Genomic DNA, 17,708 nt, shown 5'->3' on the forward strand with positions numbered 1-17,708 from the left:
CCCATGGGAGTTACTCCAGGATGGGTTACTTCTAAGCCAGAGGCTGCTCTGTGTGGCTGCTCTCAGCCACTGAACTTGAAGGTTCAGTTTAGTCTGAGGACATTCCTGTGGAGCTCCCTCTTTCTTTAAAGTCATTCCATTCCTTTCATGTGCGATATTTTTGGCTATTTCTAAAAATAGAAAAGAGTGAGCTTTGAAAGCCTGCACCTTTCCTGCATTTATCTGTAGATAAGTTTGAAGGTACTGTACAGGACAAGAACCTGATTAGGAGATTTGACCCGGGAAGAAACGGACAAAATTTACATCAGCTGGGGATCTGTCAAGTACTGGGAGCCATGACAACAAATTCCTACTACCTCCCTTTATTTACTTATATTCCTTCCTCTCCTTTTCAGCTTTCATGGCATATTTCAGTAGTACGCTATGGCCATCCTGGGTGGAAAAACAGTGATGATGAAAAACCTGCTAAACCACATTTTTTTAAATAAGAATGATAATCAGTGCTGTTTCTCCTTTGGTGGTGGATGTGAGCTTGTTTCAGAATGTGCTTACTTAACTGGGCAAAAATAGTGCCCATTGTTATTGTGTGCATTGAAACAGGTTAAAAACACCAAAGACCACGTTTTTTCTTTCTGCTTCATGAGACAGCAGAGGAGAGAAAGAACTGGTGGGGAGCTGTACCCATAATTCCTTATGCGTGCAACAACCTCTGCTCAGTTACAGAACCTTTTGGTGGGCCTTTTGTAGTAATTGGATGTATTTTCACTGAATTGAGAAAGTTCAGCAGCAGAAGAAGGAGATTTTTGGATTATCAGTTGGATTCTAGCTGCCAGTTTTGTTTTGTTCTTTTAATATTATATCTTCCTTTTCTCTGACAGTTTTGATAATCATGTAATTTTTTTCATTTCTTTTCTTACTTTTCTTTTCCTCATTGTTCAATGGTAGAAGTCTAGATACACTTTGTTGCTTTGAAGGATTTTTTTTTTTTTTAATTTAAAAACGTTTCTGTAATTGTTATTTCATCAGATAGTAAGTTGAACTGATTAGCCCACTTCATAGTGCTCTAATTTTCCTCTTAATACTGTCTGCAGCCACTGCTCTGCAGATAATACAACAGCATGGAAGAAGTGTGTTTGTCCAATTCTGTTCAACTGAATCTATTCTGAATATCATTTTGATTGAGATTTCATTGTGGGATTGTCATTTAATCATAGAACTGGGCATTCAAGGTGTTTAAGCTGACCTAATGAAAAACAGCTACATATCATTAATGCACAAAAGAGTTTTTTTGTTGTTGTTGTTAGTTTTGTTTGTTTTGTTTTTTAATTAATCCACTAATGCTTGTCTACAGAAAATACTCCAACAACATCTTGTGCTGGTTGAATTGGTACCAGAAGACTAACTTTTTGAAGTTGGTGACTCATCCATAAAGGATCTGAAATTCCTGATGGAATCTTAGCTAAATAGGTATATCAGCAGGTATATCAGCAAAAGTCCAGACATAGTTTAACTTTTAAAAAGGGGTAGAAAATGCAAACCACTTCTAAAGGCTTCTATTGCTTTCTGTGGGAAAACAAAGAAATATTTTTTTTATTTTCTTAAGATCTCCCCAAAAATATGCCTTTGAGATTATTTTTCCCCTTCGTTGCTGAGATTATTTTTCCCCTTCACTGCTGAAAATGAAGGTCAGACAAGGTTGGTTCCAATGACAGAAGCCCTTGTTGGCCTCTTTCTTCTCTTTCTTCTGGTTTCTGCCAAAGAAGTCTGTGATACACGGTCAGTTCTGTGTAAGTTTTCAAACAAGCTTACTGAAATCGACTGTGTGATCTGAGTGGCTGAAAATCAAATGGTTGTTCCATAGGAAGTGAAAACCCCCTTACTTACTATTGCTTAAATCACAGATTCATAGAATGGCTTGGGTTGGAGAGAACAGATTTAAAGATCGTCTAATCCAGTTGCCCCAAACATGGAAATCTTTCACTAGCTCAGGTTGCACAAAGCCCTGTCCAACCTGACTTTGAATCCTTCAGCAATTGTCCAGCTTTATATCCAGTCAAGATCCACCTTGTTTCAATTTAAAACCATGGCCTCTTGTTCTGCCACTACAAGGCATGGTAAAAAGTCTTTATGTAGAAGCCTTTGCTTGTTTTTGGTCCCTTGCTTGTTTATAGCTATTCTTTTCTGGGTGAAAATCCCATTTGAATTAATCAGATTCAGATTTGCTCTGTTAACTTCACTGGCAGCCCAGAGCTTATTCTCCAGAAGTTGCCACATAATGTCTGTTGTGGGTGTAAATGGGGGTCTGTGATACTCTGCTTTGAATTTTTAAGCTTTGGAGGAAATTCAGTATTTTCTGATACCCTGTCTTGATGTCAGACTGAGTTCTGCAGATTTACAGTGGTACTATTAATGGGCCATGATTTCTTGGGCTGCTGAGTGAATTAAAAAAAAAAAAAAAAAGGAATAAATAAAAATTAACTGGTCACAGGTAGAAAAGACAATGTGCAGACATCACATCTGAAAACCCAGTTCTCTAGGGAACACCCAAAGCTTTTGGTGTTTTTGTTAGGTAGATACTTGGATAGGGCATAAATATAAACTGAAAGACCAACGTGTTTATTGCTACTACTGTGTGAAATTGGTGTTGCAACTAATTTATGTTTCCCTTACTCATACCTATTTAGGCACCATTTGCTGTTTTTTGCATATCCAGGGTGAAAACTTGCTCTTCAGCGGTGCTTTTCAGAAACGCTTGCATGGCAGCAGCTGAGATAGCAGTCTGAGTGGCACTGTTGTTGCTATGCATGCACTGATTCTGAAGATCCCATGCTTTTGTTAAAGTCACGTTACCACTAGTGCCTACTCGATGACATAAACTAGGGATGAAAAACAGAGGTGACAATCAGTAGATACTCTGAGCAATCATTTGTTTGTTAGATTGGATGTCAGCATTCACCCATTCCTCCGTTTTTTGGGGATATCTGTTCTTTTGGCAGTCTGTACCCTACCTATGCATTGCCAAAATAGAGCTAAACACCCTTCCTGTGCTGTTAGTAGTCAGAGCTCCTTAGGATCACTGCCTGGATCTCTCCCTGGCCCTCTCACGTTAAGTCCTGAGTGAAGAGTGTAAATTTAGGCTTCTCCGTTTGTCTTTCCCTTGATTACCTGAAATACTCATAGGCAATTCCACTGCTGTGGGGAATGGAGGGTAGCCGTGGTATGCATGTGGTAATCTTTGTTGTCATGATCTTTTTTCCTAAATATTGTAGTCTGTCCATCCTCTTGAAATACAGAGTAACTTCCCTTCCCTAGGTGGGTGCACATGCTTTTATTTGCGAAGTGTAGAGCTTTGCTAGTGCCAGGTGCAAGCCATCCTGTTACAATGTCTGGTTTGTCTTTTGTAGCTGCCATCTTTCTAATTATATTGAAAATCACACACGAGTGCATGAGGATATAATTAGTTGGAGAGGGGTGGCCACAGGCAGCAGAGTGGGAACAGAATGGGCTTACATGTATAAGATAGTATTTTGATCCATTTTTCTGAAAGCTTCATGCTGCGTTATCCTCATATCTTAACCACAACTAGAATCAGCTCCAAGGCAGATCCATGTGCACAGATGTGCTAATCATTGATTTAACACATCCCCTAGGGATCTAAGGACCTGGAAGAATGTAAAGGTATGCTGCTTGTTGCCAACTAACAGGTTTGTATGTGCAAGATCTTGGTTTAAAGTCATTCATGGATTTGGCCATTCTTTGTATTTAGAGTAAGGTTTCTTCTTTTCTTTTTTAATGGTGTCGCTTTTATTCGCGATAAGATAGGGTGGTTGTGTTACCACATCTCTTCAATCCATTTAATCTAGTTGTTTAAATAGTCTTTAAGATATGCCCTTCCTTTGATTTTCATTTTCTCTTTGTTATACTCTCCTAAGTGAAGGGCTGATTCTTTGCTCAAAAAAGTGGAATAGTAACATTTAAAGTGAATGTCTCTTATTGATGATAAAGAGTTTGCTGAATTCATGGGGTAAAAACAGTAAATATCCATGAGACACTGACTGCCAAGCCAAGTCCACTATTTCAGTTTCAAGACTCACACTGATTTTAAAACCAGTGTTGAGCTCTGCACAACTGCAAAACTGAACCTCATTCCTAATCCTCTCTGAGGACAGATTTTGTACAAGTCTCAACATATCTGAATCTCATGCCTAATGTCCTCTACATACAGATTCATCTGAGCTAACTTCAGTGCCTGCTTGGAGTTTGTCAAAGCTAATGGGTTTCTAGAGAAGCTTGGGGTCTCACCCCCCTGAAGTAGCTGCCTCTTCAGTAACTCAAACAGGAACATGAGATTTCAATGTGCATTTTCATAGATGTTTCTCATGCCTCTTTTTTTTTTTGTGCTTTGATGAGGCACCAGTGAGTTCAGAATCCTGCTTCACAACCCATCAGTTTAAATCAATCAAAAGAAGAGGAGGAGGAAAAAAATCCAACTTTGATGGAAACACACATACTGAAAAAGGCAGTTGTATCACATTTATATTCTGCTGCATGCTTCTATCACCCACGCTTGTAAAATACTCACTGGAAACAAGATGAAGTACATTTAATTTCCCCACATACAATAATTTATTGTATTTGCTGAGTAATTACTGGAGTCTGTTATACAGTAACTTATTTTTCTACTTCTTCCATTCATTGTGCATGGGAGGGTTAACAACTCATGAACTGAAAAGCAAGTCAGTTTGTATTAGCTATTTGTTTTTAAATTGACTGAGACACTCAGCGAGAAACTTGAAAAATATATTTTGCAAAACACAGCTGGGATTTCTGGAGAATCCCATGAGAACAATTTAAAGGAGAAAGGAAAAGTGCTGGAAGAATGAAAAGTCATCATAAAACTGTGTATTTTCTTCCCTGTAGCATCTAAATCACACTCCTTTGTGCTAGAAGCTTGCTGACAATACCAATGAAACATTCAGTAACCTGTGAGAATAATGCCGTTCTGATGGCAATACTGTATGTGGGTAAATGAAGTCAGAAGAACTGTTTACACAGCCTCCTGCAGGAATCTCACCCTCTCACAGAGCAGACCTTCTGTACATACTCAATTTCATATATTCTAAAAATCTTTACCACTTGTCAGACTGCCCTTAGCTGTGCTGAGAAATCACCACGCCAGCTTCAGCAAGCAGACCTGAGGGTAAGCAAAGGAGGACAGCCTACATAGTGCAGGGATGTGATACTATTGCCCTAATAGAATGAAATGTGACCCCTGACGCCATTTGTGTCTTTGTAAGGACCATGTTTACTGGCAGCTCTGAGCACTACTGTGCTTCTCGTGAAGCAGTGGGGAGGTGTCTTACGAGCATCAACGGTGGAGGGAAAATAGATGTGTGGGTCAAGCAGGAGTGTTTACACTCAGTGTGACTTAGAGATACATCAGGTAGCTCAAAATCTTTAATAGGCTGCAGAATTGTTGGCTGTAACCTACCAAGCTGAAAGTGGAACAGATTTTAAGGAAATGGGTGTGAAAACCTGATGGTGGATCACCATTGCAAGTGGGGTATTTTGATATTTGAGCTGTTAATAGAAAGGGATTCACCCAGTGAACTATACGGTGATAGCTGGTATGTTTCTCAACAGCAGGACAAGGTCAGTCAGAAGACACCAGTCTCCAGTGGTATGTTTCTAACACTAGGCTGAGTCAAGGGAATTTCAGGTCTCCCTTGTGCAAATGTAAGCCAGAAACCTACAGAGGTTTCACATCCTTGCATCACTTAGGCAAATTAATCTCTGTTATCTTGAGAATACAGAGAATGTTATTTGGAAAGACATGAGATGATATACCACAATTTGTCAGTCATGAAAACCATTAGGAGCAGGCAATGTCTTTCAACAAATAAAATACCAGTAAAATTAAATACCACTCAAGAAATATCCAGATGCCTGAAACTTTTATTGAGACAGGAACAGAACAGAGGTCAGCCTTTTGTAGCAGCCTGTGGTATTGGGAAAACTAGAGACAGGTCATGGGGTTATGCACTGCAATCACATTGCTACGATAAGACTGACAAAACCATATCAAGAAAATCATTGGTATATCATCATTTCAGGCACCACTGCAGCAGTGAATAGAGAGAGGACATTGTTTATGTGGGGGTGCCAAATACATTTGCTTCTGCTCTTGTGCAAGCCCACGAATCTGAGAAACAACTTGGAAATATTCAAGTATGTGATGTTAGATAAGGACAGAGGCAACTGAAAGGAAAGACAATGAGTGGCTTGGTGCAACTCAACTTGGACTTTACATGGAAACTGTAATGACAATGCAGAGATAGCATAATGCCACATCAACCTGTCATGCCACCCCCTCCTAGGGAATATGCAGTTCATGTAAGCACAACAGCACCTGGCCAACCACCCATGGACTGTCACTGAGTTCTGCTCACCTAGAGAGTATTGGAGCTGGACTGCATGCAGCTTGCATCAGCTAACAGCTTATTATGCAAGGTAGGTGCAGAACATAATTGGCAGGTGTTTAGCAGGAAAACTACTGTCTTTGCTACAGGAAAAGATCTTCCAAGAGAAGCTGTTCAAAGACTACATGCCAATCATTCACTTGTATGATTTGTACAAAAGCGGAGGAAATTGTGACTAGAACTGGCTGGTTTATGACTTTGCTTCTCTTATGCAGGCAGTTTCCATAGCAAAATAAAATTCTGGAACACAGAATTCTGCCAAAAATTACTTGCAATGGAAAAGTTTTGACCCAAAACAGTGAGAAGAAATACAATGTACAGGAAAAAACAAACAAACAAACAAACAAACAAACAAAAACTGATTTTTGGAGGTTTTGTTTTCTTTTAAATTAATTTGCAAAAATAAAATGAACAACCACTTTGAGTTGCAGTAGTGTTGGGTTTGGGTTGTTTGGTTGGTTTGTTTTTTGTTTGTTTGTTTGTTTGTTTGTTTGTTTTTATTTCTTCGTTTATTTCCAAAGAAGCATGTGAGGATTTATCCTTTTCTCAATTTTATGCAACTGTCTTCAGTTTGGTAGAGACAATACAACTTTTGTACTTACCAGTACTTAACTAGAATAAGAGAAGGGTTGTGGCTTGAAGGAACAAAAAGAGATTAAGGATGCAGTCAATGAACCCTACCACCATAATTCTGCTTGTGTACATATTTCTTTTCATAAACTGGATTTTTACAGAGATTTTCTTCGGTTTGTGGATGTATGGTGGACATAAGAGGTAAAGTAGGAGAGCAGGGAACCACGGAGGAAATTGTTTTGGGGTGACTGAAAACATAAGCTGTTTTTGGCTTTTTTTGATTGCTAACATGAAGAAAATGTGGTGTAATTTCAGATAGAATGAAATGTGTATATATATATATATATATCTGAAGATAGAAAGAAGTATTTTGTTTGCTTTGTGCTATATCTTTATGGTATGTAGTTTTTTTGTTTTGTTTAAAAAAAAAATTAAGAAAAAAAGTGATTTCAATTTTGAAACCAAATGGTGGAGTTATTAACTAAAAGTATGTCCTCAAGCCCCTACACTGAGCTGACTTTCAGCTTGCCTGTTCTTTTCTTCAGATTTTTCAGTTCTCTTAAAAGAAGTGAGGGCAAGCAGCTGGTGTTCAACAGAGTAGCAGTTGTATAAATAGGATTCATTGCATTTATTTAATATTACTTCTGTTCCTCACAAGTCACTGTGGTTGTCCATACAGAAAAGGAAACACCAAAGACAGATTTTTCCTGCCTCAGTGTAACAGCTCTTCATCTAAAAGTTTGTGATGCTCTTTTTTTTTTTTCCTAACCTGTAACACTCTCATTGCCTAGGAGTAACATCAGACATTGTTTCCTTTCACCACGAGTCATCAGTAAGCAACTTGTGTGAAGAAATATTAATGTTGGGATAAACAAAGAATAGTAGGAAGAGGTCCTACCCGGAACCCCAAAAAATGAGTAAACATTGTTGACCTTTCTTTGCTCCGGTTGACTTTATTCGCTAAATATGAAGATATGGGTCAAGGAAATGGTAAATGAACTTGCTGACATTTTTTCAATACCAATAGATCTGCACTTCCTCTCCTGACAGTCTCAGTGACTTTTCCAGTCTATAAAGCTTTGCAATTAGTCTGTAGTTGTTTATCCAACCTAATGCTCATGTCTTTGGAATCAACACCACAAGGGTGTTCAAAGGAAAAACACAGCTCTTTTAAGATCAACTAATCCATTTCAAGAAGGAGCTCACCCTGCAATGACTTTCAGCCCAGCAGCCCCAGAAGAATTCTGTCTGCAATCAGAAAAATCATAATTATTGTCAAACAATGAATGTTGTTTGAAAGTAATTAACATCAATAGTGTTGAATAATATTTGATGTAAACTGTATTCTGTCTCAAGACAAAGTTAACTTAGAGGTGGATGTTATTACATTTCCTGGTTATCTGGAGTCAGGACAAAAGGTGGTGTATGCTGTTCCTTCAACGTATGACTTTGAAATTTGTATTAATCATCTGTGCCACCATCCAGGCATTATCATTATCATTATTTATTATATATATTATCATTAATTTAACTTAAGCTGCTGAGCTGTGCTCTGTGAGATTCCTGCTTAAAAGTGCTTGTGCCAAGTGTTGGAATTGTATGTTGCTGCACTCCTGGCAGGATATGAAGATGTTTGTTTGTAATGTCAGTGCCCTCAGTGACAGACGTTTTTAACTGAACTGTGGGCTGCAGTTTGGCATTATCAGAAAGGAAATTTCTGACTAAATTTGGAATTTGATTTTTTTTTTTTTTTTTTTTTTTTGCAAGCCTTCATTTGATTACCAGAACTTACTCTGGTTAGCATATAACTCTGTCTTCCCTCGATCATGTCTTCCTGGAAAACAAACATCTTCATAATACATGTACTTTCTTACATTATCAATGTTGCCGTCTTTTTATAATGATAAGTCTTCCTTTATCTTTAGAGGTATTCCTCCCCCATCTTCATTTATACAGTTGTGATTGCTATTGCTGCTGTCAGTGACTTGGTTGGATGAATGCATCTCACAGCCCTTAAACATGACTTAATCTGGTCCTAAGTAATCATGGAGTTCTTAGCTGAACTCAATTAAATGACTTCACATAGAGTTCAAAAAAGTTAATGTTTGGCTGCATTATTGCTTTTACTGGGCAGGAAAATATACTTTTAAGTGTGAGCAACATAAATTCCAAAGACAAGATGACTTTGAAAGATGTAATCATTAAAAAAAAAAAAAAAAGAAAAGGTTCATTGAGTCGAAGCAACTTTTTGTTATTCTTTTGATATTTACTTGTCTAGCTCCTAAATTTTTTTTCAGAACACAGTAGTTCCTGATTCCAGGAAGTTTGCCCTGGTTTAGGGGACTATGTTTCACACTGAATTTTACCATGGAGTGCATGCAGATCATGCTAGTTACTTGCAATGATGTGAGGTAGAAAGACTTTTTAAAAGTCCTACATTACAAGTGAGAATAATTATCTTAAAACTCCCATTCCTCTTACTTGTTGTTTAAGATAGGGATAGGTAGCCATAGCAAAATACTAAGTATTTATGCTTGTAGAGTTTCATTTAGTTGTGTGATCTTCAGCAGAAACCAGTCAATGATGCAGGTAATAAACAAAAGGGAAAAGGGGAAAGTGTTTATAATAAAATATTCAACAAGGAAAACAGAAGGACAGGAGCAAAATCTACAGTGTTTTGTGAAGGAGAGGTGAGTCAGGCAGTAAATGGTATGCTAATGAGAGCAGAGAGAGCACAATGCAAGTTTAGAGTACAGCTCATATCAAACCACAGGACAGAAAAGCACATTTTGAGATTTTGCACTCTGCCTTGTTGGAGGTGTTGTCAACACTGAAGTGTGTTTTCACTGGCACTGATTGGCTCTGTGGTCAGAGAGAAAGAGGGGTGATGTGAGGTCAGGATACCCACATCATCCTAGACCTTGGCCCAGGGCATTTCCTTTACTCGGTGCTTTATGCCTTACCACCTCCTCCATCCTCTCTGCCACCAAAAAAAAAAAAAAAAAGGCAAACAAACAAAAACCTTTGTCTCCTCAGGATTACAAAGTGTAAACTTTGTAATTCCATACCTGCAAGCTTCTTCTGCTTTCTGTGACTGGTTTGGTGTGACTGTCCAAGCCACACAACTGTTCTGGGTTTTGTTTATGTGTGTGTATTCAGTAATAAAGCCTCTGACACCCTGACTGTCAGGAGTCAGATTCTTTTCAGGTTGGTCCCCAGCTTGGCTTCCAGAGGAACATGGTGTTCTTTGACCTTGCTTGCACATCCAGTTGACGTTCCTTCCTTTACTGGTCTTCCCAATCCTCATTTATTTTTGTGTCTTATAGCTTCGTTTGGACTTCATGTGATGATGACAGCAAGAGGAAACTGATGTTTCCTCAGTAACTGCATTATGTCAGAAGTATAAACTGGGATTACATGCAAGAATTGATTAAGGCATTCTTGGTAGTAATTGCAACACTGCATGTGTTTTAAGTCTGAACAGATATGAATAGCCTTAGTGAGACACTACAAGTTTCAGTCAAATCATCAGTGATTCAGGATTGATACTTTTAAAAATGATTTGCTTTTAAGCCTTCAAACAATTCTGCTGCTGGAAGGTTTTGCTGATGAATTGTGGAGTGCAGGAGGTAATTGAAATACTTCAGTTCAGGTGAGTGACAGATGGAAATTAGAAACTAATTTTCAGAACTTCTCTCTCCCTCTGCCTTAATGTAGCAGAAAGAGTTCGTGCCCTGTTTATCAGTTTGCTGTAAACAGTAGCTGAACAGTCAAGCAGTGACAGCTTGCAAAGAAATGCTGGGGTGCTGGGAGGGTGTAGCTGTTATCTTGAAAGTCACACAAAAATTCACATGTGATGTGTGCACAATGCATCCATATACAACAAATGTGAGTTACTGTAGATATAGATGGACTTTCAGTGAGGGAAAGGGCAGAAGGCAGTTGATAAACAAAAGTGGGGTGGAGAAAGAAGGGAATGAAGTGGTGTAAGTATGAGCATCAGGAGTTGTTGAAGAGTGTTGTAGGAATGAGGCTTTGTCACTGTTTCTTTTCCATCTTCTGTACGTGCTTACTAGAAGATAGGGTCCTCACAGCCGGTTCAGGGGTCTGTGCTCACGTACATGTGCTCACATATATACAAACCTTCACTTCTCCAGACCCGTCGTATACTGCAGAGCTGCTGTTCTTATTAGTGTGTCAGGAGCCCTCTTAGCTCTCCTATTCTCTACTTTTGCCCTTGGAATATGCGTGTGGTTTGACATCCTGTGCAAATAGGAGGGCAGTTTCAGTTAGTTTCATTTGCTGATCTTTTAATCACTTTACTGAATGTTTGTCTTAGGTGTATCCTCTGAGAAGGCAACTAAGCTGGGCAAGTACCTTCAAAACAACATTCATTTCCCCTTTCTTTCCATCTATACATGAATTAAAGTTTACAATGTTGATCCTTTGATAATAGCTGAGCATGGTGCAGCCAGTAGAGTTATACAAATTTATAGAAGATGGCCTGTGCTTTGTGAAAGTGTAATGCAACCATGGTCAGGCAGCCTAGCTCTATGTACTATACAGCATTAGGTGAAATCAAGTCAAACACTCCTTGAGTTTTGCTTTCATTTCCAGCTTGCTCAAGTTAAGTAGAAAGTAATGCATGTGTTCAATCTTCTTCAAATTGCAGTATTAATGTAAAGTTTTTATTTTTTTAGAAATCTACATTCTGCTGCTGAAGTCTCAGCTCCCATCTTGGTCACTCTTACAGCTCTAAAATGAAACAGAACCAAAAATAAATTGCAAACTGAAAACTGTGGGTGTCCATGTTTCAAGATATATGCTGGACCTTTTGATGTCAACTCTTTCATGTTCTAGAGAAGTTATGCTGCCAGAGATTTCTCATAACAACTTTCCCCCTACTGTTGAAGTTTTTTTTTGATGGAATTTGACAGATCTTTGATTGTCTTGAATTTAATGGCACAGCTTTTACAGATTCAGTGGGATCAAGACTTGATTCAGTGTTTGCTGGTGAAAAAGAACTGAAGTTTAATCTTGGTTAACAAAAAAAAAATAAAAAAAAATTAAATAAATCGGATATCTCACCTGGATTTCATATGCTTTCCAGGGGACAGAATAGTTCTTGTATGTGTTTATAAGCATTCATGCTGCACACACTGATGTGCAATAAACACCAGTTTATTAAGGTCTTCCTTTTCCAGCCAAACGTGTTTAGCTCCATAAACTCAGCCTTCAGCATGTGCCCTTTTTTTTTTTTTTTTTTTTTTTTTTTTCTTTTCCTGCCACTATCTACTCTGTTTGGCTGCCTTTGTATATTGGTCTCACAACCTAGCTGGAAAACAATCAAATCAAATTAGCCCCTCTGACAACAAAAAGACCCTGGTGCTTGCTCAAATGTTTAGTCTGCTATGGAAGAACTTGTAACACTGACACACTTCTTCCACTTCTTCAGGAAGTTACACATCGTGGTGATTTGGCCAGAACGGAAAATGAGTAGGTATAAAATAGCTTGGCAGATGTGGAAGGGATGGATGCTCTGATGCATTTGGATCACGAGTCATGCATTATGTCATCTGTCTGTCCAGGGACTAGGAAGAAGAGGTGTGTAGGTTTGTTACCTTGCAGTCTGCAACTATCCACTGAACACCTGGAGGCTGCCTCTGCCAGGCAGGGTGTTGAGCATGAGACTGCTCTGATTCCTTCATACCAGCACCAGTATCTGTGGTTGGAATCCACTGCTGAGTGAATACAGATCAGCTACTACAATTTCAAATAACTCCCTGCCTAATAAGTGTCATCCTGAAGAGGGTACCTGGAAAGGTCAACCATAATGTAGTCTTTCTGAGCTTTAAGAAGTCAGGACCTTGAGATGGGTTGCTAAAAGAGAGCTGTTTTGACTAGATATATACATAAAGTGAGAGACTGGATTAAAAATAATAATAATAATAATTAAAAATTTAAAATGCTCTGAGCAAAAGAAGCGGGCATGCAAATGAAAGATTTTGTTGAGGAATGGTGTTTTTAGCATGACTTTGAGCATAGGACAGGCTTCTGTAACCCTAAAATGTTCACATAATACAATGAAGATTAGCCTAGAAATTAAAAGGACTTAATTAAAATGTTAGTCTCACTTCACTAACCACTTATTACTATGATAGCGTAGCTGAGTTTGGTAATGAGATATGCCAATTATAGATGTTTTCTTTCTCAAAAAAAAAAAAAGTAGAAAAGGAAAAGATTTTCAAGGTCAATCATTTTCTCTTTTATTTAAGAGAAGCTGTACTCCTGTTTAAAATGGTTTTGAAAAATAGGTTATAAGGAAAAGACAATTCCTATGGTCAAAATGAGAGGGGAAAAAGGCCAACTCTAAGATTCTTTTAATGTGTGTATTTTTAAATCTACTCTAAGATTCATTTAATACATGTATTTTTAAACTCCAAACATTAAGCTGAAATGCAGTTCACTTCTGAGCCTGATGTAAAGGAAAAAGGCTAAGACTTTGAAATTTTAGGAAATAATTGGCATTACATGAAATTTGATGATATGCCATATTTTACAGTTGTTTGTTTGTTTGTTTGTTTTATATATATATTTTTCCCTAACATAAGGGTGTGTTTCTAAGTAGCAGATTTCCTTTTTTATCATAAGACTGTTATAATAGAGGACATGATTGTCACACCGCTCTTCACATGAACAAATACTTCAAGTGAAAGTATTAACCAGTGGCAGTTAAATTGCTTCTCCTTTTGAGGGCCTGTGATCTTTGAATAAAATGTGGGAGATCATCTTGACACTCAATTTTTATTTATTTTTTTTTATCATCGCTGCTATTCCTTGTGAGGATGTGTTTTCCTTTTAGTCTGAATGCCTGCCCTTTGACCTTTCTCTGGCAGCCCCACGAGGGTTAGCTCTGTCAGTGTTGTTTTCTGCTGCCAATCTTACTACCTTCTACAACCATAGCTGCATGCAAGGCCAGCTGGATGCACAAGGCCATGCTCTGCTGACACTTGCATCTGTGTAATCTATTTGAAGGCTTGTAAAGAAGAGCAGAACTTAGACCTTTGCATTCTCTAATGGATTTCATTTGTCTGTGCCATGGGATTTGTTTTGTCTTTGTTGCAGCCTCACCCTGAACCCTCTTACTGCTCTTACCTGCTACCTTCTTACTTTGACTCCCCCTGAAAATGCAGAAAAAAATAATCTTTTCTGTTCTTCTTGCTTCACCATATAAATTTATTTGCATTGCACTCTTTTAAGAGACAAAACTAACATCTACAACTTATCTCCAGAGCAGCCACTTAAACTGTGGAATATTTGTATTTCACCAGAGTCCCAGTGGGGTGATCTATAGGAGCCAGGCAAGGCAGAGTCTGGGTGCCCATGGCTTACCTAAAACTTAAAACAGGGAAGTGGAGCCAGCAATGAGTCTTCTGGTGATGCACATTTCACAGGAAATAGTGCTGCAGCCAGCAAGGACCTTAGAGTGTTTTGTTTTTTTTTTTAATTTTTTTTAGATTTATTATTTTAGAAATGCAGTTTTTCAGAGTCCAAATTTCTCAGATCCAGTTTCTCTTCATTTCTGTGTGCTTGGTTATGCTAAGCATGCACAAAGAGTAATATATAAGGGCAGTGCTTTTACTCCTCTTCCTTTTCTTTAATATTGCTGAACTCTGTTCCTTTGTGACTGCTGTCCAGGCAAAGTCTCTAAGGATACAAAGCCTCCTGCTTCACCCCAGCTTCCATCCACCTAGCTCAGGTGGAAGCAGCCACTTACAATAGTAGCAGAAGGCCGCTGTAGTTACGTTTCCCTGGACAGATGATAACACTGATGGCTGACCTCTGTCAGTGGCCTTTTTCCATCACTGCTATTCAACACCCATATACGACAGTGGTGGGAGCCTTTGTCTGGAAGGTGGAAGCACTGAGTTTAATTTCACCTGCATGTTGCTGCATGGATTTGAGGTGGAAATGCAGAGCAGACACATCTCCTGAACAGTGCCTCAGCCCTCCTTGTGGCCGTGGGGTGCTGTGAACATGCCCCTCATCATGCAGGAGAACAGATAATTAGCTCTGCTTGAAACAGCCCCAAGCGTACAGCAGCTGTAAACACATCCACCTGGGAAATGGAGATGTTTGTATGAAACAAAGCCCACCAGGCAGGGTGATAGCTGAGCAGAATTTCTGAAGTGTCAAAGTGAAGAATTAGACCCCAGAGACTCAAAGGGAGGGAGCAAGAGACTAAAAGTACAGTGAGCACTGAAGGCAATCACCTGATGCTGAAATCTGTCACTCCCTATCATGATTTAAGCAATTGGCAACAGGGTACAGTGGTATTAGCAGGTCATCTGAATACCACTTCTGGTCAACTTCTTCATCTGAAGTTTGCTTGCTTCCTTGTTTGCTGGCACCACTGGATGTCAGAGACCACTACAGAGCTCACCTTGGACTCTGGCAAAGCCTTGAAGCCTAATTATGTTTGTTTAACTTTAAAATAAATGTTTCCTCCCTTTTGGCAAGCTTCATGACTAGCATTGTTTTGCAAGCTAGCAAATAGGAAAGCAGGTAGCTTGCTGCTAAAGGAAATGTAGCTACTTTTTGCCTTGGGGTGGACTCAAAAATTTATTTTTAATTGATAAGCACCCAAATCTCAGTCTGGAACAAAGTCCTGGCTTTGCTAAGTTCTGCTATTTTAATTAGTGGAGAGCAAAGCCCTGAGTAACCTGGAGCTGTATTTGGCCATAATCAGTATGTAAAGAAGAAAGCAGGTGTGATAATAGTTTGGTGGGAGGAGTTTTCAGGGAATGCTCATAGTATAGGGTAAATTACTTACTATCCAGTTTCTCAGCAGTCTCCAAGGGATAACTAATTTAATCAGTTCTTTAAATGTTTTATTTCTTGCAAGAGGCTGTTCATTTGGCTAATTATTTTGGAAGTTTTGCATGCAGCATGTTGCTAAGTTGTATATAGAGAATAAAACCTTTATCTGAATATTGCCTTTGAATGTCACTTAGCACTGTGCTTGTCAGAAATTTGTGGTGACTTTCTGCAAGCTGCTGCCCCATATTCAGCCATTTCCTGCAGCTCATGGGATAAAGGAGTGGTGTGGTTTAAAACAAAACTGTTGTTTGCTGTTGAATGAGTAGCATGTTTTGTAAGTCCAGTTGGCAAGAGGTGAAAGAAAAGCTCCTGTTTCAATACTAAGTGTGAACATTTGTGTTATAAGAAGTGTTCTGGTGTATAAGAAGATGCAGTAGGGAACCAAATGGAGAGGAAAGCAAGGATTTGATTCATGAAGATCTAAGGTGATTTGAGATTAGGCTGTTCACTCGCAGAGTACAGGGTGACACTTGGTACCTAATATTTCATCCATTGATTTCTTCACTCAGGTGGATGCACTTGGTCTATTCCATTTCTGAGCTTCAGTATTTTGCTGCTTGTCCTGTTGTCCTCTTTATTCTTCCAGGTATCCACCAGACTCATTAGATCCACTGAACTGTCTTGTTCTCTGGTCCAGCTAGTTTATAGTTTTCATTCCAGATCTGTGCTGCTGAAATTTGTTTTATATTGGCTGGATTTGGGCTGCATCTTTTTTCCAGCTGGGCTGAATTTCATCTAAATTATGTATTCTGCATTATGCCAGTGATGAAGTATATAAAATTTTTAAGTCTGTAACATGCCATGTTAATCTGTTGATGCCTCTCACAGGTGAACTCCCATAGGCTTCCACGCACATGCTGTGACTCCTGACTGCATGGATTTATCAAAACAAAACATAAATATGTATATAAACAGTGGGGGGCTTTTTCCCTGCTGTTATCTCCTTTAACTCTTAAGACTGTATTCCTAGTTGTGAAGAAATTGAGATGTGTAAAAAGAGAAAGCAAAAAGCTTTGCTGATCTGCGTAGCACAGAGAGCACATAAGCTGTCCTTCCTGTTCCAGTTGTGTGCAGGTAGACCTTTGAAACAGCACTTTTTCTAGTGCCCTTTCATTCTCTCATCCATACTTGTCCCACTCATGGCTTCACTGAACAGAAAGATCTCAGGGAATGGTACTCTGTATCTGTCTGCAGGGAAGGAAGGATAGGTGTGGGGATCAAAATATTGCCCTACAACATCAGAAGTACATGCTCAGCTCCTAACTCTGCCTCTGACCTTGGTAAGTCATTGCTGTCCCAGTCCTTCAGTGCTAGTTGAGAACTATCTTCATGCATGTTGGTCTGTGAAAAAAAGAGTTGATACTGTTCCCTTGCAAGGAATCATGAGGACAAACGGAAGTCATCACACTCAATGGACAACAAGGAAGATGAGGTTATTGACTTTATCTGGGTACACTTGTTAGCTGTCACTCATATCTGCTTGATACTGCACTGGGAAAAAAGTTAGAAAGGAGATCTGTTCTTCTAGGCTGTCTTTTCTTTGCCTTTCTGTTTCAAATTCTCCAAGGTTTCTGTTACTGAGCGTTTTCCCTGTAACTATGAGTTAAAAACTGTACTTAATTTGATCATCCTAATATGAGTCCAACACCTGTGGGTTTAAAAAGAAACCAGGTTGTTAAGTAGGGTAGAGCATATGAAATTGTAAGGTAATTGCAACAGTAGTGGTAGAAGGTGAGGTTAGCAGTCTAATCAGCCCAAGTGTCACTGATGGAAACT

General features: G+C 38.9%; 1 protein-coding gene across 2 annotated transcripts in view; it reads left to right on the forward strand.

Annotated features, from left to right (window-relative positions):
* The window catches only part of PLPPR1 (phospholipid phosphatase related 1), a 130,052-nt gene that overhangs the window by 1,730 nt on the left and 110,614 nt on the right, over window positions 1-17,708 (forward strand). The gene's annotated exons all lie outside the window — the stretch shown is intronic.

This window comes from Anas platyrhynchos, chromosome Z (genome assembly GCF_047663525.1).
Source record: "Anas platyrhynchos isolate ZD024472 breed Pekin duck chromosome Z, IASCAAS_PekinDuck_T2T, whole genome shotgun sequence".
In the NCBI taxonomy this organism is placed as follows: Eukaryota; Metazoa; Chordata; class Aves; order Anseriformes; family Anatidae; genus Anas; species Anas platyrhynchos.